Raw genomic sequence first — 25,758 nt, forward strand, 5'->3', positions numbered from 1 at the left:
AAAGCATTTTAGTATTTTCCTTAAGCGTACCTTTGGTACAAATCGTATTGTAAACCAATGCACTATGCATATACACGTAAAAGAATACCTAAAGGACCACACGTTCTTGAAGAGGAATTGTATCCCCAAGTACCGTTCTGACAAAGCAAGCTCACGTCGAACACTTCTTCAAACGATGCACACTTTCCATGGTATGATATTCCGTCATCAGTTCGTAAAACGTCTAGAGTTCCATAAAATATTTGTTCAAGTCCACTGCACTCTGCACAAAATGGTAAAAGACTGATTATATTTAGAAAGCATCTTCAAAAATAACAAGTTTTAACCCCTTTCTTCTCAACACTTAGGTTAATTCTTACCTCCAATACATTCGACGTGGATTAAAGAACCGTAATAACTAATTTCTCCATGTACAATGCACTCATCAAGTGCCCGAGGCGAATGAGTACAGTCCATTTCATACTGGCAAAATCCGTCAACGTAATGAAACTGGACAAAGCTAGAAAAAAAGCGAACGTTTATATTTTATTCTGAATCCTTTAAAGAATAGAGGATATTTGTTTATTTCAGTGTAAGATCGTTTTTTATTTCACAAATGTCGTAGAAAAACAATTTGGAAATATAGTTGTATATATTTTCTTTTATTCTTATTTCCGGAGTTTAATTAGTATTTTAATTTATTTTCTAAATTACCCCTTTTTTAAAAAGGGTATTTTTTACGCCGTAACCCGTGGGTAGCCCCATACGCAAAATCTATTTTTATAATAGCAGATAATAGCTGTCAATTTTAAATTTCGGTTTGTTGAGAAAATGTTCTCTGTTATTATTTTTTATTGTTAATTATTCGCTCGTTTTTTAGAGCAAATATTTTACGAGCAGTAATCAATGAAGTTCTATAGGTGCATATATGTTAATTTTTTTAAAGAAAACACATCATTTTTTTAGCGGGGCATGAATACATTACCAAATTACTACGCCGCCTTTTACTTAATGAACATTTGAAAGGTCGAATGTGTTAGCAAAACAATTGCAGATGATCATTGGATATGAAACATTTTTCTTAGTTTTAGAGTGTGTTTCTTGATAGATGGATATTAAGTCATCTTACTTTCAAAGACCACTCTGTTTTGCTTGAAGATTTTGCTTGGTCGATTTCCAGGTAATGATGATGACCACGTTAGTTTGTTGACAAATTTTGAGGCGTGGGTGTGGTAAAAAAATGTCGGTGAATAGTTGTGCGAATTTTGCGAGAGGTTCGTATTACGTATTACAACGACAAAATACATTTGAACGATGATATAACATTCTATTTATGTTCGAACAGTTGTTTTTCGTCTGTAATTTGTTTGGTTTGAAGACAAATGATCGAACATTCAGCTTCAAGATCAGGAAAACGCTTGAAAACCGGGATAACCATTTTTCTAATAAATGGTAAATTGTTAATTTCCAAATATATCTTTATTTAAACTTATTGAACATTTTTTTTAATTTTAAATGATGCATATGCCAACTTTTCAGGTTCAAATTGATATCTTCACTGTTGTTATTTCACTGATAAAACTCAATATTTCATCAAAAACATGAACGTGTATTGAATCATAAGCGAAATGCTGGCGTACGCAGAAAAGTTACATAAAAAGATAACTCAAACGCTGATAAAAATGCCTTCAAAATGTTTTTCCGACACAAATAAATAATTATATATAGAAACGTTCCTTGCTTTAATGCCTTTCATATATTACGTAATTTTCTGACCTGATCTAAAAATGTACTCGTCATCGAGCATAAAACGGTAATTACATTTTTGATCAAATGACAACCTTCTTCATAATTACGGGTACATTCATTTATGTCAATATCTTTTTTGTAAACTTCTATATTAAGTCTTAAATAAATGAGTACATCACAAATTATAGCCACATTTTAAATTCAATGCAATTCGCCAAACTCAAACTTTTACCTTTTGCGTTTTATCTTTATATAGGATTGTTTGGATAAGAGTGAGGTTTGTGCACTTAAACTGGTTTAAACCCCCAGTAAATTTACATTTTACTGACCGTTTCAAGGCGGTACCTAACAATCCTTGATAAACATACCTAGTTTTTATATATATATAGTATGTATGCACTGTGCTGCTTGTGGAGCTTGTTTCTGTAGCTTTTCGCATAACTATTGTAAAAAAGTAAACTATTCCCCTTGATTTGTCTAGTCATATATAATAAATGTTATAAAAACTCGTACTAAATATTTAACCACACTTGTTGCCACAACTTGTTAAGAATTGCAGACAATGTAATGTAATACGGACATACCTGTATCCCTGCCATTCACAGAACTTGGGAACAGCCTCGGTAGAAATAAAAGTATTACATAAAGAAAGCCAAGTGCCGCCCGAGTTAATTTGCACAACACCGTTTAACTGAGAAGTTCCTCCAGATAAACGAACACGCGAATCTAACAACGACGTACCGGTCGAAGAGTAATCTGAAAAGTACCAATGACAACATTTGAAAGTGTAAGTTTCAAAAGCTTATGCCAAACATTGAATCAGTATGATGAGCATATTACTTAGCTTGTCCAGAAAACTTTATGACGCGTGCATAGCTTATGCAGAAGTATGGTTGCACATAACTGCCGTTAGATAACCTGATAACGTTTTTCGAATTGTTTCGTGTTAACCACTTAATTTTCGTGATACTTATCTAGCTATCGACTAAATATCGCGAAACATTGTAGGTAATATCAGTGATATAGGACTAAAAAGAGGCTTGAAAGTGCTCAGTATTGCCATATTTTACCAACTGAACAACACTAACAAGTTATCTAGTTATGGTTTGCGAAGTCCACTAATTAAGAAACATAATAACTGGTTTACTAGATAAGATTCGTGTTACCACTTATCTATAAATGCACTTCTGGCTTCTAACAGTAACTAGTTATGGAGTTATAATTTGGGAATTCCTTTCAGTAAGTTTCATAACAACTGGTTAACTAGATAATATTCGTGTTTCCTGTTATCTATAAATAGACTTATACAACTGGTTATCTACTTATGATTTGCGAATTCCACTAAGTAAGTGTTAATATGAATCTTATCTAGATAACAAGTTGTTATGTTCCTTATTAAGTGGAATTTGCAAACCATAACTATATAGTCTGTTAGTGACTTAATCTGGAATGCATTCACTGAGAAAAGTTCCTTCTATATTCAATATGACATTTATATTCTAGTAAAGAATGAAACACTATGGTTGAGCACATGTTAAAACCCTTACGGTATAACGACAATTCACCATTTTACGGTACATTTAGGTATCTGTTTGTCAACATTGCTTAACAATTTGTTTATACACCAGAATAATCAAAACATTTTGACAGTTATTGTCCCTCAATGTTTGTGATAATGGAGCCTGTATATTATGCGCTGAATTATATTTACGTATCAGAGAAAATGAATAAATATTACTTTACACAGGTACAGCAAACCTGTAACTGAGAGAAATTCATTTTAAAGATACACTTTACATCATTGTCGGAGGGGGTTACATACAATGATGACGATTTCATATGATTTTCTATTTGTGGTATTTCAATTTTTGAGAAAAATATGACATTATCATAACTTCATAAAATATATACTATGAAAAAAGAGATAATTGTTTTTAATTGATTTTTTTCCATTAATTGTCTCAACATGATAGCTAAAAGTAATCTTTTTTGGCTGATAGTAATCATTTGTGATCAATACTTCTAAGATATGTACTTTTTCATCCGATCGGAAGAAAGACATTTGATAATTCTCTAATAATTCTCTGAAATTGCTGTCACTCTTCTCGTCACATTAAGCCTAAAGATCAATATGTTACAAGACAACATACAAAAATTAAACCTCCCTAAAATAATTCGTCCTTAATCAAATATTGGAGTTAACAAACTACACTGAATCAGGCTATAATAAAGAGAAAATGTTATAGGGTTAAAGGGACTAAAAACAAGATTACACAATTGGATAAAAAAGAAAAGAATCAAAACCTTAAATAATATTAATATAGTTGTGTACAACCCATTAACATTTGACTTACAGATGTATCACACCGCTTACAACACATTCATCTTTCTTAGTTTTTCCAAATCGAATAAATTCAAATATACTGGGTCCGTCTACCCAGTAAGTACCAATGTTTAAAAATAACGTCTGTATACTTATAGACACACATAACGTGACTTTCGAATACTTAATATGCATATTTCAAGGCTTCCGCAAAAGACCTACAGTGAAACTGCTGCGAAACAACGTAAACGAAGAGCCCGACAGACGTGAATGGAGAGCCCGACAGACGTGACCTGTCGGTTTTTAGGAAAAAATCATTTTGCGCTAATTTTAAAAAAGGTGGCCATTCAGCGCTATTTTAAAACGGAGAAATTATTTTAAAACGGAGAAACACAGCTGAGACAGCTCGTAGGGCGACATCATTTTTGCGTTTATAACCGTGTAACATGATGTTAATCGGCCACATACTAGCTCGTATTTACAATCCTAGACTTGTTTTGAGGAAACACTGTATTTACCGATTTTATGACCATCTGGTGCTTAGTCCATTTCATTAATCGGACATAGAATCATATTTAACTTAAAATGCAAAAATAGAACTTATAAAGGCATTATTTAGAAAAACTTACAAAATTCATGGTCTACGTGATATTGATTAAGCCAGTGATTATCAACTTGCCTTCACAAGCAATTCCAATATCCATGGCATGAGAACATCCGGTTGTCCATGTGTCGTAACTACATTCATTGAAGTGCTGTGACGACAAAGGGCACCACAACCATCTGGTAAATATTGGTCCTTGACCTTCACCAAAATGCGCTCCATAGTATGTTTGTAGGTAGTTGGTGCTTAAAATATGAGCCCATGTAATAAAATTATATTATTAGTACTTGCAACTACCTGAACAACTGACAGAACACACATGTTTAATATTGAGGATATTTAGTTTAAACTACTTTTTTCACAACTATTGTGAAACAAATTATTACAACATCATTTGTAATCACCCTCGTGGGCACGATGTTACGCTAGAGTGCGGTCTTGTGTTGTAGGGGGTGGGGGCCGGAGTACCGGAGGAACCCCATTTGGCCGGCTTTGTGACTACAAACCGAGCTGATATCCGCCCAGACCGAACAACGAACCAGGGTCGCCCAGGGGAGAAGCGAGTGTGATTTCCACTGCGTTAGCCGGACAATCAAAAGAATAAAGAGGATGGAGGACATTTCTTGAGTGTCAGATCATTCCATTCGGAAATTTATGAATGTGTTTTTTAGATATGATAGAAACTAGCCATGACAAGTCTCCTCAGTATTATTAACGGAATTATCTAATGATTGTACGCAATTACTGAATATGGGATTGTCTGTTTATGTCAGATAGTTACTTGAGTTATAACCCTAGATATATCGAACGTCGCTTTAGAACGCGCGCGCATAATTAACAACGCTATTCATTTATGACGTCACGTCAAGCGATATTGCACTAGTAATTTATATATTGATTTATTATATAATGTTATATGGTAATTTATTGTTAACTATAGCTTGGTTCTTTTACTGCCCCCGCCAAAAAAAAACCTGGATCAATTCATCATGACCTTTATGATACATATGATTTTTATGACCAAAGACTCGTGTATAGTGTAAGGTTACCTATTTATCCCAAGCATTCTGCAGATCATCTCTGCGGGGTCAGAGGCCCAACGCCACCAATCATCGCATACGGTACCCCAAATACCAAAAGCTTTGATCTCTACAGTCCCTTCGTTTGGACCCCGTCCACCGACAAGACGTACATCCGTAATATTGAGAATATGCGTGCCTGTAATAGAAACAGATTTAGCATTGAGAAAAGGCAGGTAAAAGTATCTTTTCTTCCGCGTTGTGATTGCACTGAAACAATACATAATGTAAGAGGAATCCCATATTTTTAATAGTATTTCTGCTGTTAAGGAACTACGAAATATTGAATAACATTCCGATAAAACTATATTCTTGTGACAATAAAGCAAACAAAATTTCAGCGAAAACAAATGCTGACAGACATTTATATTCACATAGAATAATACCACTGAATTCATAACTCAATTAAAGTGCATTTCAAATGTTAACTATTTTTAGTTTGCATTGTTTACTGGTACAATACACTTGCACCTGATTCAATCTGTTCACTAAGGATTGTAGAAAGAAGTATTTGTCTTTCCAACTATCTGTAACACAGGTCATTTGACGATTATTTGGACTATGAGAAATTGAAGAACGCTTTTGAAAAATACATTTTGTTTTTGTAAATGTATACTAATAGTCTTCCGGGAGGGATGTTAAATGGGGGTCCCGTGTGCAAGTGCTATACACTGGTGCACGTTAAAGTACCAGGGTAGCTCTAACCAGGGTTACATTCTGTCTGTGCACTATGCTCCATAAACCTAAAATGACTAACAATCTTAACGAATGGGTATGGCCCGATTGCTAGTATAAATAAGATTACACACCACCACCACACCCTGGGCGCATGGTCTTTCCAGTAAGCTCAATCGGTAGAGCGTTGGACTGTAAATAAGACAATCCGGGTTCGATTCCCGGGCGGACCAGGTCACTTCTGTAATGATTGGTTATGAAATCCTTTCTACGACTATTTGCACTGTCCCACTGCCTTTGAAGTACAAAAGTGGTCAGTTCCTAGCAGAGGTGAAGGCACCTAGTACTGATTAACCGCCTGATAGTCTGCCCAGGATAGGTGTGCGACGGTTGAACTGTCACCCTGGGACCCTTCAATGTGCTCACGCCGGGACCTGTAGTATAAACTACTAACACCACCGCAACCCTGGTTGTATTTGATTGCAAAAAAGTATAATGATTTTAGATTGTTTTGCCAAATATCTATCAAATTAGTATTGCAGTGTTATAGAAAGTCGCCTTCACAGGTTCTCCATTGCAATTTGGCAATATACCAACACGTAGGGGATGACGTCGTAAATTGCATTATTTTTATTTTTTTACAATATTTATATAAAAAACTACAGAAACAAGTGTAGTAGTCGCAAGTTTAAACCTAAGCCCCGTTTAATGGCACAGTGTCAACGCCTATGACACAGAACAGAAAAAAACTAACATTTACAAACCAGATACACGGGACAACAACATTAAACTCCGCAAACAACACACTATATATATATATATTTATATAAATTGCGATTTTTATGGTGATGTTTTAAAGAAAATTCGTAAAATTAAAATGTTTCCAGCAGGTAGTTGGGCAGATAGACTACTTGGATTTTATTTAAACCTAGTTTTTGAAGATATATACCAAACAAAATATAGGGTTGAATATAGCATCCTTTCATAACTAAGTTTTTAGTCCTTGGATTTTTATGAAGGTTTTGCTAATTCATGTTATCTTTAAAATCGTATTTGGCGAACACGTTTTTGGCTGACTCGGAGTGTTTTGACGTGTGACTTCATTTTCTTCAATATATTTCATTTCCAAATCATTTGGAAGGAAAGATTAGCTAATACATGTCGCTTTTAATTTTGATTATGCTTTCCTTTTGTGTTCCCAGTTTTAGTACAATGATGCTTTTTATTATGAAACTATATGATCACACAGTTTTAAACCTTTTATTTTATAAGGCAGACTGTGTGTGATGTTTATAGTTTCAAACAATGACTGCGTCGTATCTTTGAAAAGTGTTTGCATTAGGTGCTCTGAATTGTACCCCTCCGTCTGCAGATGGATAAGGGATCTCTAATCATCGAAGAACATGGGGTTACCTATACGTTTATTATTATTGATAAGTTTCCTCAAGTTAATGCATACTTTGATAAGATTTACCTTTTGCGTTTTATCTTTAAGAGTGAGGATTGTGCACCTTAACTGGTTTAACCCCCAGTAAATTTACATTTTACTGACCGTTCCAAGGCAGTACCTAACCATTCTTGATAAACATACCTAATTTTTTATAAATAGTATGTATGCACTGTGCTGTTTGTGGAGTTTTGTGCTGTTCTTCTATGTTTCTTGTTTGTGATTCTATGTTCTATGTCTTTGGCGTTTACCCAGTGCCACTAAACCGGGTTTATGTTTAAACTTTTTGCTGGTGAGCTTGTTTTTGTAGCTTTTTGCATAAATATTTATATAATAAACCTAGGGATGTTTATAACGGATTGTTAGGTACCGCCTTGGAACGGTCAGTAAAATGTAAACCTCATAAGGCTATTTACGTTTTTTGACTTACATTAGCATGACACATATACGCTATTAACAAAATAAATGCGTATTCATGAAAGTCTAGTGAGAATTGTGTTCATACTGGCGAATTTTTAACTTGAATTGAATTGTGCAATTTTTCTTAAAGCTTTTATATTCATTGTATAGCATTTCTTTATGACTAGCGAAACATGGCCTTCAAGTTAGATATACCGACGGTGCGAATTTCGTTTATTTTGTTTCGTATCAATGAACTACATTTTTAGTGATGAGATTTTGTAGGCTTAATTCAGAACATATTAGATTTTCATTTAAAACTTTGTTTAAAGTAATGATTGATTGGATATGGCATTCACGACTCTCCGAGTGTAAAGTTTCGACGGGATATAAATTTAGCGCGACACTGGTAAAACCTCTAACTGTTTTACATGAGAAGTGCCTAATGGGTAAATCAATTATTCGTTTTCTGTTCCATTTCCAATATTTTTCAATATTATCCATACGTTATCATACATGGATGAAAGTGAAAACTAGGTTCGGGAAAAGGGAACTTAGGTCCCTCCTGACGCTGTTTTTACCGCTCCCGTCACCAGCAAAAATATCCTTGCAGTCGCGGTTTTTAACACTCCCGCATCACTCCAACCCTTCCCGTCTCCATAAGTACCCCTACTGTCATGCTTGTTACCGCTCCCGTCAATGCTGCAACATTTTCCATCCCCATATGTATCCCTTACCGATTCCGTTTCCAAAATTATCAGTCAGCAATCCGACACATTCCGTCTCCATTATTACCAAAGTGTGGCGGCTGCGACGTTTTTTACTTCCCCCATCATCGCTCAAGCACATCATGTCTCCATCAGTACTGATCCTGTTGCCGTTTTTATCTCTGCCGTCAGCGGCTCCAACCCCACCTGCTCCCATACGTCCTCTTCGGTCGCCGTTGCTACTGCTCCCGTCACCACTGGAAACCCGCCCGTATCCATAAATATCCCGCTCCCGTCATCGCTTTAACACCTCCTGTCACACTTAGTGGTCTTTTAGCGGTTGCAAACGCTCCCGAACACTTCCTATCACCGGTGTTACCGCTTTCGTCACCGCTCCAAACACTTTCATCTCAATTTGTACCTCTCCAGTCACCGTTGTTTCCACTCCCGTCGCCGCCTCAACCCCTCCCGTCTTAATTAATATTCCTCCTGTCACAATAGTTACCGCTCGCGTCACAAACCACTCCTGTCACCGACCGGTGTAAGTGCTCCCGTCGCCGCTTCAACCCCTCCCGTCTGAAACAGTACCCTTTCAGTCACCGATGCTATAAATGCTTCAACCCCTGCCAGCTCCATTAGTACCCTTTCATTCACCGCTCCCGTCATCGTTTCCATTCGTATCCCTCCTGTCAACGTTGCCAAAGCCCCTGTCATCGCTCCAACCCTTCACGTCTCCATTCGTTTCCCTCCTGTCAACGTTATCAAAGCCCCCGTCATCGCTCCAATCCTTCACTTTTACATAAGTATCTCTCCTGTAAACAGTGAATTATTTGAATCTAGAAAAAAATATTAAATCTAGAATGCTTAGACCAAGTTGAGATTGAGATCTTAGATGTCAACGCAGTGCATAGACCTATACACTATATGGATATGGACGATATACCGTGACAGTACGTACATTGGCGTTATATTCTATACCAGTATATACTGTGCACTATATTCTATTCATTTTCAGAGGTGTTGAGTGCTTCAACACCCCTGTTCTCTATACAATGTATACAGCCAGAGATTTTGAAGATTTACTTCAACTCCTCTGTTATAGTCTATATACATTGTGGAAGCGTGCACTATACTCTATTCATTGTCAAGAGGTGTTGAAGCAGTGCTTCAACACCCCTGTTCTCTATACAATGTATACAGCCAGAGATTTTGAAGATTTACTTCAACTCCTCTGTTATAGTCTATATACATTGTGGAAGCGTGCACTATACTCTATTCATTGTCAAGAGGTGTTGAAGCACTGCTTCAACACCCCTGTTCTCTATACAATGTATACAGCCAGAGATTTTGAAGATTTACTTCAACTCCTCTGTTATAGTCTATATACATTGTGGAAGCGTGCACTATACTCTATTCATTGTCAAGAGGTGTTGAAGCAGTGCTTCAACACCCCTGTTCTCTATACAATGTATACAGCCAGAGATTATGAAGATTTACTTCAACTCCTCTGTTATAGTCTATATACATTGTGGTAGCGTGCGCTATACTCTATTCATTCTCAGAGGTGTTGAAGCAGTGCTTCAACACCTCTGTTCTCTATGCAATGTAGATTTTGAAACTTTACTTCAACTCCTCTGTTATAGTCTATATACATTGTGGTAGCGTGGACTATTCTCTATCTGTAGATATGAACCCCTGTTATAGTCTATATACATGGTGGTGACGTGCACTATTCTCTATTTGAATAGAGAGGTGTTGAAGCAGAGTTTCAACACCTCATCACCTCTATTTATTTTTTGTCCAGTGAAAATGAAAAATGGGAGAAAAATGCTTAGATTTTTTTTTTGTTGGTTTTGTGTTATATCAGACACCACATTTAATATACTATAAGTATAATACACTCACATTGTACAAAATATAATTTTGGGGCAAAATGTTTTAAAAGTTAAATGAAAATGAGAATTTCTGGACTTAGCATCAACTCTGCCAAATTTTGCAATAAAATTACCAAAATAACTTTTTAAAACAGATATTATATAACATTATAAGATACTTGAAATATACAAACTATGTATTTTGTAAAATATGATTTTTAGGTAAATTTGTTCAAAAAAAAAATGAAAATTTCTGCATTTTGCCAATTACTTTGTCAAATTTTGCAATAAAATTACCAGAATTACTGTTTTTAAATATATTTTATATTACAGTATAATAGACCTTAAGTAAAGAAACTACATACTTATGTGAAATGTGCTTTTGGGGCACAATGTTTGACAAATGAAATGATTTTTTTTGAAATTTGGTCACCTAGGCATCAATGAATTTTAAGTTTTTATATTGCAGATATTTACCAGTCGCGCAAAATGCACAATTGCAAACAACATGCAAAAGCACTTTGAAACCAATATAATGCGACAGGCGCTTTGGTTTGCCAAGCCTTGCCTTGCAAACATCTACATAAGCCTAAAAATGTCTGTCTGAGATACCAGGCGTGAAGCTGCATATAACACTAGTATGCGGATGAATCCACATGATTCTGATAAAAACATAAAAAAATCAGCCAAAGTTGCAGTATGCATACTTGACTACATGATCCTTTAAATGTCATTTATATTTTCCAGTACAAAATAAAGCACCTCAGAGCGCCCAGAATGCACCATGTTTTTCAAAATATTCTGAGGGGGCATGCCCCGAGACCCACCTAGCAATTATGAATCCACATATAAAGGGCTAGCTAAGCCCCTTACTTCTGTATGCAAAACAAGACTACATGCTCATCTTTTCTTTATCTATTCTGCCTGTTAATTTGCTTGTAAACTTATGTTAGTCAACAATATAATAACATTAGCTGGGCCAAAATACAAAAGTCTCTTCTTATGTTGAGAAAAATTCGAAAAATTCCGTTACTGTTTAATTTCCGTGAATGTTTATTATTCTTTTGCAAAGAGGTATGCAATTATGATTGCAGGGTTTATATGAAAATACGATATCAGGAATGGTCTGAAACAGCCCTAAAACACACAAAAGCCTTAAATGAAACAAACATATTATATATTAAAGAGAATTGGAGTACTGTCTATAAAACATACACCTTAAAACACAATCTATGAACAGTTTTTTTCTTATAAAAAAAAGCTACAACAAAAATATCGCTGGAAGTGATGGTACTTCCCATATGCCCGTTTTCTTTGAAAAAGCAGAACTTGTAATTCAGTGTGCTAGTAGAAGGTAAATTGTTGTTGCATTATTATACACAGTTGGAAATACCATTTTTAATAATTGTTTTCATTGTTAATGCTGCACTCTCACAGATATATGAATTTTTATTATTTTTAACTTGGAATGAAAAACTTTTGTGCACATGTCTGATAACAGTTATATGAGACTGCATACAAAATCACAGTTTTTCCTATTACCATTTAAAACTCTATGTTTAATGGTTAGTAATGCTTGAGAAGAAATGAAAATTTTGGCAGTTTTTCAGACAATTGAATTCTGTTTCATTGAGAGTTATCTTATATGACTGGATTGAAGGCATTCATGCTAAAGTCAGACTATTTTAATTATTTTTTTCAAAGCAAATGTGAAAACTCTTAATCAGTGACAGTGCAGCTTTAACATCCTTTTAGATTTAATCACTATGATTTCAAAATTATCAGACAAACATGATACTAGATGTATACTGTCTTGTTTGGAATTCTTGCCCTTATTCAGTATTGGTTCAATCATAGCAGTATTTATTTGAACTGCCTCTAGGTTAAAGTGTGATAAAATTCATAAGATGTCAAATACATAATTATATAAGATTCACAATTCTTTGAAGGAATGAACTCCTGCTTACATGTCATATGACAAATTATGGACAAGTACAGAACCTAATCCTAATAGTTTTTCTCCAGAATTATCAAAGGGGTCACTCTTAACAAAGATCTAGTATAAACTTAATAATAATTTCTTTAGTTTAACAATGTTATAAAATCTTGAAAGGCCATAGGCAGGTAGTTCTGACGTTCATACCCTTCAAAACCTTTGACAAGAGGCATGTCTATCAAATATAATTATGAATTACTGGTGTAAATGGGTAGTGGGTAATGCACATGTCAATTGTAACCACCACCATCCCCGTCTGGGGGTATACTGGGTGTGAATGCGGTGGTTTTGTCTTACCTATGGTATGTTGGATGCGGGGGAATTTGACAGGGATTTTAGTTCAGGATCAGTTCAGGGAATTTAACCTGGGGTAGGCTGGACCAAAAGTCAAAAGTCCCCGGACCTGGGGGCGGGATGTGATTACAATTGACTGGTGCATTATGCTATTCATTTTGTTGCCCACTCTTTTGTTTTTCTTTGATAATCCATTGCACACAACTATAGATCAGGATCTCAAATACTATATATATGTTGAAAATTGACAACTTTTGACATCAATGTTTTAGTTATAGTTATGAATAATGAGCGTTCATTCATTGCTTTTTTATCAAATCACAATCATAAGTGTTAGCAAAGCACACCACTTTGTGCAGTAATGTTTAATGCTGTGGCTCCTCTTATCAACCAAGCACTTGGGCTGTTGGTGGATAACCATTTCCCTAGTTTCCTCCCTGTCTGGTCACCTGTTTGAAAATTAAAACATTGATAATATATAATAATGACAAAACTTGAAAGTATTGTACACTATGTTTATACATTTGCTGAATTAAATGAATAAGCTAAGGAAATGTACATTCAAAACAAAAGGGCCAGCATGGCCCTTAATTGGTCACCTGATTAAAATGACCATGAACAAGTCAGTCAGGTAACAACTGGTTATGAAAGGTGTTGCTATTTGCTTAGCAGGTTAGTGGTTGCTGTGTTATTTGATGGTTGATAAGGACTCCTCAAAGAAGGCTGCTCTTTGTTAACAGAAATGAGAATTATGGTAAGCTGGTTGTTCCCATGGTCAATGGATGTTACGGTAATGAACCAGAATGTTGCTATGGAAGTAAATGATTACTAAGGAAGTAATTGGTTGCTATGGATGTTGGCTGTTGCTCAGGAAAAAAGTGGTTGCTAAATAAGGCATTGGTGCCTATAAAGGTAGTTAATGGATGCGTTGGAAGGAATTGGATGCTAAGGAAGTCATTGGTTGAATGGGGATTCATTTGTTGCTATGGATGAAGGTAGTTGCTAAGGCAATCATTGGTTGATAAAGAAGCCAAGGATTGTTTAGGAAGTCATCATTTTTTATGGAAGTCATTGGCTGCTGTAAATGAAGTATTTGATAAGGATGTCCTTGGTTGCTTATAAAGTGGTTGTTAAGGAAGACATTGTGAGTTTGGATTGTAGTCACTAAGTTAGACAAGTGGGTTCCTTAAGGGTACTACGAGGTCTACGATTTCCTCAACAAGGCAAAACCTTGCTTAACATCCTGCCAAAAGGTGATTATTATATTGTTGTAACAACTTGTTTCATAATCTTTGAAACTAAATACCTTTTAGTTTAGACATCAGTTTCTAAGGAATTCATACATTACTGCAGAAGTCATTGCCTGATTTGAATGTGTATCAATTTTTGTTCTAGAAGTCTATCAGTAACAGGGGAACTCTGGTTGGGACAACTTTGACCCCAAGGACGAAACTTGAACAACATTCATAAAAAAAAATTATGAATTCTTTTTACTGCCTGTACAATGTACCTCGCAAATTCGGTAAAAAGTCAACTTTGGGAAAAATACAAAATCAGGCCAAAATTGCTTATATAATGGCAAATATACATTTTTTAACTTTTTTATGCATACCTTATGCTGTGAAAGAGTAAGACTTGTCAAGATTTTGTTTATATTTCTAGAAATTCATTGCTATTTTAATCCGGAATGTAATGTAATTTTTTTAATTTTGGGGAAAATGGAGTTTTTCACAATAAAAAAATCACTGACAATGAACTACAAACTCCAACATATAAACACCACATACACAAAAACAAATTGATTACATATATAAATTACTGAATATTCACATGGTCTTATGATATTATTGATGAATATTATAATGTTATTTTTAGATACCAGTTACGGGTAGTAGTAATGAAGAATACCAGATTACAAAATCAAAGTGGAAATTGGAACTATTAGAGAATCACTTTATTTGTGGGTAGGTCACTTAAATATTCATTGAGGTGAAAAGAAATTACCATATGATGTATTGCATATGTTTAACCGCTGTTGCACAATCATCATTTCCAAGTGACTGTCTTCATGTCCAGTACTAGCTTACAAAATCCCTTTCTAGATAGTCAAAGACTTCATCTGATGCATCTTAAAAAGGAAGAATACAACACAATCATGAACACAATAAATGCAAATAATGTTGGGTATGCTTTAAACATGATTCAAATGCAAAACATCTTGGCAATTATTTCTAGAGCAATCTAAATGTCCTACATGAGATTTATTCTCTTATGAAAAAGTGATGTTTATGTACAAGCCAATTATACTAGAAATGTGTCAAGTGGACATTAAGTCTTGTGTTGCTTGGTGAATTGCATATACTGTGAATGAAGATAATTAACAAAAAAACAGGGATTTCTCATAATATGACAAAGTTTTTTTTACCAAGTTTGGTAAAGATTATTGAGCCATACAATGTTTTTATCTGGACTGCATCGTCTTTTATTCTGGGCAGCATAATATGGAAATCCAGGCCATGTATACATCTGGGTTTTATCTGTAATGGACCACATTTTCCAAAATGTATGTAGGCAAATGAGTTACATGGAAATAAAAACTATCTATACATAATAATAAGTGATTTGTATACATGTGTTTACCTTGGTATTATATACCCATAGATATATTATATGACATAATATTGGGTTAATACAAAAAAAAATGAAAGAATATATAATTAGGTTAATGATAAATCAAGCAAATTTAAACTAACACAAACAATTATATGTATATATTTACATTATTTCACAGTAAAATATAATAGAAATTTATAAACATTGGCATAATGCTTAAATCAGGTATCTATTTCAAGGCAGTTGTCATTAAATCATAAAATTTAAAGCTGCACTCTCACAGATATACCATTTTTACAAATTTTTTGTCTTGGAAAGAGCAAATTTTTGCATAAATATCTGCAAACCAATGATATATGATTGCTGCCAAAAAATCAGATCGTAAATTTCTATATTTCCGTTCGAAAATTAATGTTTTATGGCTTAAACCGTTACTAATGGTTTAAGAAAAATGCATAAAACATTACTTTTTAAACTTAAATATAAAAATCTGCTATCTAATTTTTTGTCAGCTGCCTTAAATAACTGGTTTCCATGGATTTTCGCAAAAATTGCCTCATTCCAAGACAAAAAAATTGTCAAAACGTTCAATCTGTGAGAGTGCACCTTTAAGGTCAAAACTAGAAAATGAAACATTAAACAATAAACTTAAAAACCATGACTTATGGTACAAGTATTTCCACATCGGAGCGGCTGGTTCTTACACACTGACAGTGACACACAATACACTCCACTCCTCTCCATTAACCCTTTATATATATATTACAGTCGAAAGTCGTTGGCTCGATATCTCATGGCTCGATATCCTCGTTGGCTTGAACCAGATTAAAAGAACCGATTTTGTTTAACTCTTTGTTCATATAAAATTTGATCGGATGGCTCGATATATTGAGGGTCGATATTTCTCCACGCTCGAAGTCATTTTCGCGGTTCCAAGTAAGAATTTCACAATTTTGTTTGCTTGGGTCGATGTCATTTTCGCGGGTTCAGGTAAGAACCTCACACCTTGATTTGTTTTGTTGGCTTCATTTAGCACACGGCGCTAATCGATAAAAATTAATTCAATTTATTATAATTATTATCAAATTTGAATGACTTAACAGTTTGAATAAACATGCCATCACTTTATCTAAGTTCTTTCCCTAATTGTTATACATGTATAAATTTCAATGCATCCTTATATAACTAATAAGCTATGTTTTTGTTACCCACTGTTTAAAATTACTTGTTTGTTGTTTTCGCATAATTTTTATAATTAATAAAAACAATCAAATAATATTTTCTAAGTATCGAATAAGTGATGTTACGAACTTTAAGACGTGTAACTATGCCCAATTAATACTCTTCTTTCGCGGAGATAGCATAGCCAATAACAAACGAGGTAAACAAGACTTTTTGTAACGAATAATAAAAAAAATAACATTCTGTAAGCAATCCCGCTTGGCTCGATATTCTCGAGGCTCGAAGTATTTTGGCTGGTCCCTAGAATATCGAGCCATCGAGTTTCGACTGTAGTTTAAAGCTGACGGAGGCACTCCTGCCATGTACCGCTGCCACCATTTAAGTAAACCTGGGAGGAGAAGTGCCCCAGTGTGGAGCTTGAACCAACAACAACTGCTGGAACACTATCATGGCGCTGTAACCAACTGAGCTAACTGAACGGCTGGTTCTCATCGACACGATCTACATCTACAATAACTTTACAATGTACACGAATACATAAATAACTAAAGTATGAATGCAATGTATTCATGTACATTGTAAAGTTGATGTCTACTGTACTACTTTAAAAGACACATGCATGTACCCCAAAATTAGTTTTGACAGGCATGACTCACTAATGCCGATGTGAGCTTGTTCCTAACTTCGATCAAGATATTTCTTCTGAAAATGACATTGAATACACTCTAAAGCCTAAAAGGCTGTAAAATATGCATTCAACATCTTGATAAGCAACTATCTTAAATAAATTAAAATATTAGGATACAGAATGATGTGAAAGAGACTTTAAAAATATCGCTGCATTGTTGGATGTTGGTGCTGTCATCTGATGATCGGTCAGCGGCAATGATTGAGGCAAGCATCAAGTATATTTAAATAAACATAGCACTTTAACAGATTAAATGTTTTGACAACTGTTTTATTTTTTGTCTTTATACAAGCCAATAAATGCATAAGTGCAAGAAAAACAGTGACACAAGACTGCTTAAAAAAACATTGGATTGCATATATATTTTAGTTAAAGCTTCACTATCACAGATATACCATTTTTACAACTTTTTTATTTTTTGTCTTGGAAAGAGCAAATTTTTGTATAAATATCTGCAAACCAATGATATTGGATTGCTTACGAAAAACCAGATCATAGATTTTCATATTTCCGTTTGAAAATTAATGTTTTATGGCTAAAACCGTTAATAAACGTTTTAGAAAAATGAACAAAACATCAATTTTTGAACTGGTATATATAAAAATCTGCGATCTATATTTGTCAGCAGTCTTATATAACTGGTTTCCATGGATTTTCGCCAAAATTAGTACATTCCAAGATAAAACAAAAAAGTTGGCAAAATGTTCAATCTGTGAGAGTGCAGCTTTAAGAAAATGATGTTTTATGCATTTTTCTTCCAGCTGTTAGTAGCACTTTTAGCCATAAAACATTTTTTTTAACGGAATATGTCAGCAGGCTTATATCACTTATTTGCAATAAAATTGCATATATTAATTTACACAGAAACTGGCTCATTCAAACTCCAAGACAAAAATAAAAAATAACAAAGTTAAAATACATGTATGTGAGAGTGCAGCTTTAAGGAGTACTTCGTTATATCAATAAAATATACTCGTTAAACTGTCAATTGTTTACGTATCTACATAAATTCAATTACCTTTTGAACTAGAAAGTGTTATATTTTCAAAGAAAATAGCCATATATACTACCTCTGTTCAGTGTCGGTCAAATTCGATGTTTTGAACCCGTTTGAACCTCTCTCGCGCGTGCTAAATACTAAATGACGCAATGTTTTGGACTGGTCTTCATTTTCTTCGATACAGGCACAACCGAGCGTAAATATTAAGCGAGAAAGTCTAGTGGAACGATGCAGGGTTCATTGGGTTTGTTTACAAAAATTCAAGCATCCGGTTAAGAAGACGACAAATAAGAATGGTATTAAGTTGGTAGAATGGAACTCCTTCCTGATTCCTGCACATGTAAGTTGTAAGTATTGACTATATCGGGATACCATACGGGACACTCAAGTGTTATTTTATATTTTCTTAGTTATCATGCAAATGAAAATAATCACTATCATTTAAAAGTTATTCAGGGATAGTTGCAAATGGTTTGTTTACATTAATTAGTTTTATGAATTTAATTGAATACACAAATTTTTATTAGAGCTTTGCACCAAATTAAATTCAGTTCATTTTACGGGAGTAACCCACACTAGCGGATCCAGAAAAGGGGTGGGACCCCCCCCCCCAAAAAAAAAAAAATTCTGTAAAGAATCTCAGGACAATTATTCAAAAAATCTTTTGATCTTTGATATCATAAAGGTAAGAAAAATTTACCAAAATGCAAAATGTAAAAAAAAAATATCAAGTCAGAGAATGTGTTGGAACCGGTGTCGCCAAAATTGCAGTCCAGTGTTGTATCCACTGTGCTATGAAGGCTTATCCTAAACAGTTGGAATATTTAATCTTTATACCTAACTTGTAATATATTGGCGATTTTTTTTTATTGTAAATTATGTGGTACTTCAGTTAGTAAGTTTTAATGCATTGTACACATAGATACCAAGTTTATGTCAGTTTTCGTCAATTTTCTTTTTTTCCGCTATTTCATTAAACAGATTACAGCCCCTTTTAAACAAGTCTTTGGGAGGAACTGTTGGGGATTGTTATTAAAGCTGCATTTTCACAGATTTACCATTCTGACAACTTTTTTTTTCATCATGGAATGAATCATGCAATGTTAGTGCATAAATTATGTCCGCGAACCATGATTTAAAACTGCTGAAAAAATATCAGATAGCTGTTTTTCATATGTACGTTCATAATTGTTGTTCTGTGACTTAAATTTGAACACTTTCAGAAAAATGAAATAATAAGCAGATTTCTCAATACATGACTTCTGTTTTATTGTTAGCAATTAAAGGCATTGATTCTCTGAGATAATAATAATGTTAAAACAGTCAATCTGTGAGAGTGCAGCTTTAAGATTCATTTTTCCTAAGATCAGCCAAGTTAGTATTATAGCTAATTTTAGCTTAAAAGTAGTTGAATTTTATATTTATTTCAGACCAGATACTCTTGAGGGACCAATTTAAGGGCAAACAGACAAACGTTTTGATGCAAAGAAAGCATTGGATTTGAAAGGTAGATTTTTAACACATATTTACATGTACTCAATGTCATTTACTAGTATAACATAATGTATTCAAGTATAAGATATTTCAAGTATTTGGTCAGGTTGTTAGGTTTAATTGAAACTGTTAAGCAAATAAATGAAAGTCCATGCAATTTTGCATGCACATGTTTGTTGCATGCAGATTTTACTCAGATGGCATAGGGTACAGTTACTCTTGTAACTTGCTTAAAATAAATGCAAATGATTCTGCATGTGTCTGAAGTCATGTTTTATTTTTCTCTACAAATTGTTTTAAAAAATGCAATTGTTTGATTTCCTTTCTTATGTGTTATGCATTGCAGAAGAAAAATGGAGAGATTCTAAAAGTATGAAGATACTCCTGTGGAGAGATTCTAAAAGTATGAAGATACTCCTGTGTATAATGAGGAAATCTTGTCAGTGAATGGTAAGTTCTCTTTGGATTAATTCTATGTATAACAATATAAATATGAGGTAAGCCAAGAAATGAGAATTAACATAATAATTCTGTTCAAACATACATTGACATATTAAATATAAAGACATATGTATGATTTGTCTCTGCTATTATACTCCTACCACTTGATGGTTAGGGTTCATTTGGACAAGTCTTCTATTATCCATAATTCCAAATGCTTCTGAGATTTCTAACACATATTAAATATGTTGAGGAGAAGTGCTGTGCAAAAAACATTTTTGTTTATGGTATTTTAGAGTTATTGGTCTTTGATTATTTTTCTTTCACTTTTCTATGTTTTTGAGGTATTAACTTCAAACTTCATGCACATATTGGACGTAATAAGAAAAATAGCTGTGCATATGAATCATTAAATTGTGTATGGTAGTCAAAGAATTGTAAACCTTTGATTATTATCTTTATATTTTTTTTATTTTTTTTCTTCTCTTCATAACTTTTTTTCATTTTTTACTTTAATTTAACAAAACACTATTCTGTTTTTGGTATATTAAGGATTATTTTCTTATGTTTATTTTGTGCTTGGCAGTTTTAAAATTATTGCCTAATTGGTTACTGTATGCTTAAAAGCAAACATCACTCTCAGTGAAACCTCTTATTACAATAGGTGATAGCTGTAGTTTTTCATGGAAACAAGTGTTTGACAGTATGAGTCATTTTTTAGTAGCAATATATTATGTACATTTAAGGTATAAGTTCTCTTTTGCTAATTGTTCAGTTGTTTTTCAGTTGTTGCAATTGTGGACCAGGCCAGAGTTGTACTAAACCAACTAAGACACAATGAGATACAGGAATGACACAATGAGAAACAGGAAACAGGAAAGTGATGACTGATCGCCACCTGTTACAAATTCATCTAGGTACAGTTTTTATTCCAGATTTGATACAACTGTAAACTGTTTTATGCATGCTATGATTATGTTCATCATGTTTGTTTAAGACCCTGATGATGAGGACTAAACTATTGATTATCCCTTGCCAAAAGGCAAAGTGGATACAGTAATTGTGTAATTGTGCACGTGTGTGTGCGTGTGCACGGAATGTAATCTTGAGCATAAATCCCCCAGGTATTAACTTCAAACTTCATATACAGATAGATCCCTATTGAGAAGAAGTGCAGTGTTAAGGGACCATAACTCTGTTTACAGTTCTTTTTGTAATAACCCTTTGTTATATTTCATACTGAGTTTTTGTCTGCAGCAGAACTTGAAAAGTCTTTGAGGTGTTGATCTCAAACTTCAAATATGTACAGATAGATCTCATTTAGCAGAAGTGCAGTGCACAGAAACCATAACTCAAGATTTGTTTTGTAGTAGTTGCCCTTTGTTAGTTTTCAATGTTATCCTTTGTTGTAATGCACAGTTGTGATCATGCTCAAATATGCTCATTCACATTAAAATTAATTGTCCAGGTTCAAATCCTGTAATAGAAACAATTATTTTCTTTCTGTGTTTAGCAAAGTTTATATGAACTATCTATCAATGTAAAATAAACTAAGATTTGTGTGTTTTTATCGTTTCTTATTTATTTGTATATTTTTTGTTACATATTTTTATGTGCATATATATAAAATCTATATCACAAAAAGTGTGGCTAATTTGTAATATTAAGATATAATATGTATAAGAACTATCATATTTCAAAATCAACCATAGAGCTTTTGCAAGATAGATAATAACTTAATGTATCTGATGAACAATAATGTGATTTTGGGATGCCAGCAATAACTTTTCAAGGTGAAAATATGTTCTTGTCATTGATTTTACATATAAGTAATCAGTATGCAAAGCCCTTTCAAATGATACTTATATGGGGTAACTATCAAATTTTAACATTGAAGCCAATGGCACAAATGAATGAAAAGCTCCTTAATAGTTCAATATTTGAAGCCAACAATGGAACTGTGTTTATGTATTGCTTAATGTTCCTTTTTCTTTCAGAAAACTCCCCACATCCAACAAGAGACAGTCTGACTTCAAAATCTTCATTGAAGGCAACTTAATGGACAAGACATCCGTCACATAAAGATTCACTAAAATTGGAATGATATACCAATTTTAACTTTTAACAGACAAATACATTATAGATTTGAAAATAGATTACCCTTAGATAAGTTGGATGATTAACATTTACCTCAACACAGTACAAAGTGCTCATGTTGAACTATTGTGATTGATCATAGTCTGTCCTTCATTTTTATGCCCCCACAAAGTGGCGGCATATAGGGTTGCCCTTGTCCGTACGTACGTACGTACGTCCCGAAGATTGTTTCCGATCTAATTCTTGAAAACCGTTTGTCCAATCCTCACCAAACTTTAAACACATGTTTGTGACCATAATATCTTGATCAAGTTCGATAGTCATGGAAATCGCTTTAGTCATTTAGGAGTTACGGCCCTTTTTTGCCAAAAATTCCCGAAGATTGTTTCCGATCTAATTCTTGAAAACCGTTTGTCCAATCCTCACCAAACTTTAAACACATGTTTGTGACCATAATATCTTGATCAAGTTCGATAGTCATGGAAATCGCTTTAGTCATTTAGGAGTTACGGCCCTTTTTTGCCAAAAATACTTCAAAAATATATGTTTCCAATCTAATTCTTGAAAAGTATGTGTCCAATCCTCACCAAACTTTACATACATGATTGTGACCATAATATCTTGATCAAGTTCGATAGCCATGGAAATCGCTTTTGTCATTTAGGAGTTACGGCCCTTTATTTGCAAAAAAAGACTTGAAAAATACGTCCCGAAGATTGTTTCCGATCTAATTCTTGAAAACTGTTTGTCCAATCCTCACCAAACTTTTAACACATGTTTGTGACCATAATATCTTGATCAAGTTCGATAGCCATGGAAATCGCTTTAATCATTTAGGAGTTAGGGCCCTCAGATTATCCTGAATAATCATTATGGCTTATTTTCTGTGACAAAAAATCGAAGTGGGGGCATCCGTGTCCTATGGACACATTTCTAGTTATTAACAGTTTCATACAGTGTTAACACTTTAGTATGGGGACTCATTTTTAGCTCAACTTTTCGAAGAATTTGGAGAGCTATACTACTCACCCAAGCGTCGGCGTCGGTGTCACCCCTTGGTTAAGGGTTTGCGTGCAAGCACACATAGGTTAATATCTCAGCAACTACTTAAGGTATTGCATTGAGACTTTATACAATGGTACTCAACCATCCAACTTACTTATTTAAACAAGTAAGATAACTCTAGTTTGCATTTAATGTAAATAATAGGCCTTTATTATTTGACTTAGAAATTCTGGTTAAGGTTTTGCATGCAAGCACACATTATATCTGACGTTAATATCTCAGCAACTGCTTGAGGTATTGCATTGAGACTTGATACAATGGTACTCAACCATCCAACCTACTTAATTTTCCAAGTTATATAACTATAGTTTGCATTTAATGCAAATACTTGCGTTTATTATTTCACTCAGAAATTCTGGTTAAGGTTTTGCATGTAAGCACACATAGGTTAATATCTCAGCAACTACTGGATGAATTGCATTGAGACTTTATACAACCACCCAACCTAATTGAATAATCAAGTTAGATAAAAATTCTGGTTAAAATTTTGCATGTAACCACATTTATGTTAATATCTCAGCACATCATGTATTGCATTGAAATCTAATCTAACAGTGATCCATGCATGTTTCGCCAAAACTTTTCAATCCTTTCACTGAAAAGCAGCGGAATAGTCGAGAGCGCTGTCTCTGTGACAGCTCTTGTCTCTTTGGTCTTTATTCGTACTGGCCAGAATATGTTTACCAAAAAAATCTTAGTAGAGATTGATAACTGTTCAGGTTGGACAAAAAGCATGTAGGTTGTTTGTTCTAATAATATAAACTGTAAATGCTTCAGAAACTATATATATAATTTTCATGATATTTGTCAGTATTTATTCTCGTCAACATTTAAATAATATTAGGTGAAACTTGTTTATTGGTCAAAATGTGTTTGATTAGAGTGGCCTCAAGTTCCACTTTATATGAATGAAATTTGGTCAAGTTTTAGAAAAAAACTATGTTCTAGTTTTATAGGCCATATTCTCTTCCCAAGCCCTCCTTAAAGAATGAATGTAGGTAAGATGAAACAGGAGTCACTAAATCAAGTATTAAAAGCCTGAAAAATTGCTATTCATAGAGATATTGTTTCCTCATCATAAATCACAACTTAGCCAGCAAGACTTTACAACAAATAAGGCATAACATGTAAAAAGTTAATAATTAGGCACATATTTTAGTGAATAAAATCTTGTGAACATATTATTGAAAGAAATAATGTGTCTGGTTCTGAGGTGAGCAATAAAGCACATTGCTTAAACAATTGAGCTAGCTCATTATTAAAAGTTTGTTTTAAACATGAATTAAATGAATGCAAATCATATATTATTATTTTTAATCTATATTTTTTTTTAGTTACCTTTTTCTGTTGTTAATTTCCATACTGACTTGGTCAATTATGGCTAATTGTCTAATTATGTCTCCCCCTCTCTGGGGGAGACATATTGTTTTTGCCCTGTCCGGTAGTCCGTCAGTCCGTCCGTACGTCACACTTCGTTTCCGATCGATAACTGGAAAACCGCATGACCTAGGATCACCAAACTTGGTAGGGAGGTTGGTCGTGAGGTGTAGAGGATCCCTATTGTTTTTGGGGTCACTAGGTCAAAGGTCAAGGTCGCGGCGACCCCCAATATAAAAAACATTTCTGCTAAAAATCTTGAGAACGGTTTGACCTAGGTTCACCAAACTTGGTAGGGAGGTTGGTCATGAGGTGTAGAAGATCCCTATTGTTTTTGGGGTCACTAGGTCAAAGGTCAAGGTCGCGGCGACCCCCAATGTAAAAAACATTTCCGCTCAATATCTTGAGAATGGTTTGACCTAGGTTCACCAAACTTGGTAGGGAGGTTGATCATGAGGTTTAGAAAACTCCTATATTTTGGGGGGTCACAAGGTCAAAGGTCAACGTCGCTGTGACCTCTAATGTAAAAAAATATTTCCGTGCAATATCAGCAGAATGCTTTGATCTAGGTTCACCAAACTTTGAAGTGAGGTTGGTCATGATGTCTAGATGATCCCAATTGTTTTGGGGGTAACAAGGTCAATAGTCAAGGTCGTGGTGACCTTCCATGTAAAA

General features: G+C 34.2%; 2 long non-coding RNA genes across 6 annotated transcripts; one reads left to right on the forward strand and one right to left on the reverse strand.

Moving 5' to 3' along the window:
- Nucleotides 1-11,736: 11,736 nt before the first annotated feature.
- On the reverse strand, nt 11,737-18,774 carry LOC128213451 (uncharacterized). Of its 3 annotated transcripts, none has more exons than XR_008257732.1 (4): nt 18,680-18,774; nt 15,581-15,663; nt 15,131-15,254; nt 11,737-13,575 (listed from the first exon to the last, which is right to left on the reverse strand). It is a non-coding gene; the product is annotated as an uncharacterized LOC128213451 (long non-coding RNA). The 3 variants fall into 3 exon arrangements; XR_008257731.1 differs by having other exon boundaries at nt 15,552-15,663; XR_008257733.1 differs by lacking the exon at nt 18,680-18,774 and adding an exon at nt 18,628-18,663 and having other exon boundaries at nt 15,552-15,663.
- LOC128213452 (uncharacterized) lies at nt 18,770-24,763 on the forward strand. 3 transcript variants are annotated; one of them, XR_008257736.1, is made up of 5 exons: nt 18,770-18,949; nt 20,040-20,116; nt 20,450-20,553; nt 21,331-21,461; nt 22,542-24,763. It is a non-coding gene; the product is annotated as an uncharacterized LOC128213452 (long non-coding RNA). The 3 variants fall into 3 exon arrangements; XR_008257734.1 differs by having other exon boundaries at nt 18,814-18,956; XR_008257735.1 differs by lacking the exon at nt 18,770-18,949 and adding an exon at nt 18,983-19,080.
- Nucleotides 24,764-25,758: the final 995 nt, after the last annotated feature.

This window comes from Mya arenaria, chromosome 13, assembly GCF_026914265.1.
Source record: "Mya arenaria isolate MELC-2E11 chromosome 13, ASM2691426v1".
Classification (NCBI taxonomy): Eukaryota; Metazoa; Mollusca; class Bivalvia; order Myida; family Myidae; genus Mya; species Mya arenaria.